General features: G+C 48.7%; 1 non-coding gene and 1 pseudogene across 1 annotated transcript; both read left to right on the top strand.

The window, feature by feature from the left end:
* Positions 1-2,207: 2,207 nt before the first annotated feature.
* On the top strand, positions 2,208-2,287 carry LOC119266184 (annotated as a pseudogene).
* A 191-nt stretch (positions 2,288-2,478) lies between these two features.
* On the top strand, positions 2,479-2,552 carry LOC119266183. Its single transcript, XR_005131910.1, has one exon. It is a non-coding gene; the product is annotated as a small nucleolar RNA SNORD36 (small nucleolar RNA).
* The last annotated feature ends 535 nt before the right edge of the window (positions 2,553-3,087 follow it).

Genomic DNA, 3,087 nt, shown 5'->3' with positions numbered 1-3,087 from the left:
AGAGAGAGCGAGCCCCCTCCCGCGATTCCCGCCGCCGCCACCCCCACCCACCACCGGCGACCCCGTCTCCGCCACACACCCTCTCCCGTAGCCTTCACTCCCCAGACCCACCAGTCCAGGCACGACCATGGCGTCGCGGCCGGCTTTCTTGCCGGCGCGCGCGTGTGTGCTTCACGCTGGCCACGGGCCCCCTCGTGCACTTGCTCCCCTCCTTCCCGCCCCGCCCTGCGCTCTAGATCCGGACCAGACGAAGCCATGGTGAATCCCGTCGCGGCGGCCGCTGATCCCATCTCCTCGCCTCCGCCCGACCCTCGCCACCAACCCTCGCCGTCTCCACCTCCTTGCCCCATCTCCTCGTTCCAATCTCCTCGCCGTCTCCTCGTCCCCATCTCCCTGCAGAGGGACCGTGAGCTCGGCCGGCGGGATCCTCTTCGGTTTCTGGTGAGCTCTCCCCCACCCTCTCTCCTGCTTCTCTTCTCATGGACCCGCAGCATGCTCTGCTACTTTTCACACTGGGATTTACCTCCACTTTCCGATATTCCTCTTACGGTTTGGCTAATCCCTGCGATTATCTGCAGATCGCGACTATGGGTACCTGCAGAGGCATCGACCTGGCGCTCCTCGCGGCCGTGCTACTGCAAACCCTCCTCCCGACATCCGAGGCAGAGGGCCTGGTGCGGAACACGCTCAAGAAGGTCACCGTCCGAGGCAGATTCATCTGTACTCTTCCTCTTTGCTTTTTTAACTATCGCTTAGTTGGCTGGCTGCTCATTGCTCGCAGCCCATCGGGGTTCGAGGCTTGGCCTCCCCACGGTGCTTGGTAGTTATTTTAAATTAAAAAAAACCTCATGTGCTAGTGTCTGTAGGTTGAGTTTTTTAATCATGTGGGAGTTAATTGATACTACAGTAGTCTGTTTAGTCCTAGTTCTTTGCAGGACCTTGTTCTATTAGACTTAGTATAGAAGTATGCTATTCTTGCAGTGTCTATTCTCTCGAAAAATTGAAAACACTTTTCTTAGTGCAATCTTTATAGTTGATCATGCACAGATGACAATCGATTATATGAGTGCGGTGAACAACATGTTGATGCAAAGATATGGCTTCTCATCACCAACGGTAATCCATGCCTTTGAGTTTAATTACCATTTCTCTGTATGAAAATTCAGCAGCGAAATTCCTTTCCCACTTTTCGAACTTACGTGGCCCTCTATGCACACAACGAATTCTATAGAATCCCTGGGAACATATAAACTTCTCGAGCCCTGCCAAGATCCACCTGGATTCTTTCCTGTCAGTCTTCAACATAGCTGGCCTGCACGACGAGCTGTACCACAATGGTAGGGAGCACAAAATGTTCTTACGAGTCATTTCGCAGAGAAGCTGGCTTGACCCACAGCATTCTGATTTAAACCATCGTGTTCATTCATTCATGTTTCCTTGCTTGCTTGCAGTTGCATTGACATCGGGAGAAAGCACCTTTGTCGATGAAGGAGTGGTGGCGGCAGCAAGAACTCTACCGACATGGTTGTACGGTGACCTTCCTGTCGGACGGTGACCTTCTTGTCAACCTAAACATCCATAGCACCACGCGCCTCTCCAGTGGCGAGGAGGCACATCAGCACGTCCTCCTCGGTGGTGGCGTAGCTGACACCCTCTGCTCTGGGGAGGAGGGCGACATCGTGTCGCTCAAGAACTACATGAAATGGATTGTACTTTTGGGATATCGGCATCGGCACGCCACCCTAGAATTTCACCTTCATCTCGGTGCGTCCTCCTCCTCGGTGGTGCTGATGCCTTTTTTGTTTTTAGGATTAAGATGGTTTGGCTGTCTGTGAGACTGTGACACAGGGGATTGACGTTGTTTTTGGTGCTTTGTTGGTGCAGATTGCGTGCTACTTCCACTCATGCTACAAGGCGGGGGCGTCCAGCACCTGCAAGAAGAATGGTTGGTGTCTGGAAACTGCTCTCACCACCATGCTAGTGATTGTGCTTTACGGTGTTGACATGCTCTATTCCTGTCTGTTTTGCTTGCTGTCAAAGATGGTGTGTATTGTACACATCCCTATGTGATTTATGCACTTCACATGCATTTTCGCCATCACCCACAAACCGTAACATGCTAGTTGTATGTGCTACAACAATTCTTGCACTTGATTTCAAATCATTCTCTGCTCCGTGTGTGCACGTGTGTTAATGATGGATTAGCTGGTCAGATGATGCTACAACAACATATTCCTGAGATTCTCTTTGAGGAATACAAAATCAAGGTTTTTAAGACTGATGGCCAGCCTGTCTAATGTTTGTTTTCTTCTATACACTTGCTCCTTCCAGTAGGCATTGCAAGTGATGTGTTCAAGTGTAGTCCTCTAGTCACATTTTTTAACCAGCACCATATGATTGTAGCATACTTCTAGTTTTAGTCATTTAACATCTTAATTTACCTAGAATGATGAAGTAGTTGCACTTGGTAGATGGGCTGAGCAAATGATGATTCATATGATTATTCTGATACATTTGATGTTCAAAATCAAGCTTTTTAAACCTGATACTCAGCCCGTCACAAATCAGTCATCTGCTACTCTTGCTGTGCTGTAGTTTCTTATGATGATTTGAAAGTAAACAGAGTGTAACTATGTTATCTTGTTTTGGTAAAATAGGTGCCAACACCTGGGATCGGTTTGAGATGCGGGTGCACAAGAGGGCGTTCGACCTTGTCAACCAGAAGGTATCCTGAACATTCTTAGATTGCTTTTGTCGCCAAGCCACACAGATCATCTAGTTAGATAGAATCCGCTATGCTAGCGTGATGAATGAACGAACAAACAATAATAGGAACATGGGCACCAGGTTTTAGAGGGCTTGTGATTTTGTGGTTGCAGCAAGCCCGCCTTGTAGGCCCGATGAGTTATCCTGTGTATTTTATCTTGCTAGACGAGTTATCCAGCAATACTAGTGCATAGTAGAAAATTATCATAGATCCTGGCTGTAACATGCTTTTGTGATTGTGACTTTGGCCCGCATGATTTTGTGGGGATTTGGTACCAGACTAGAGGTAGAGGACTGACAATTTCTTGCTGTTTTAGTCAA

This window comes from Triticum dicoccoides, chromosome 2B (genome assembly GCF_002162155.2).
Source record: "Triticum dicoccoides isolate Atlit2015 ecotype Zavitan chromosome 2B, WEW_v2.0, whole genome shotgun sequence".
Lineage (NCBI taxonomy): Eukaryota > Viridiplantae > Streptophyta > Magnoliopsida > Poales > Poaceae > Triticum > Triticum dicoccoides.
The sequence above is the reverse complement of the archived record's forward strand: the minus strand, read 5'-3'. Positions and strand labels throughout refer to the sequence as shown.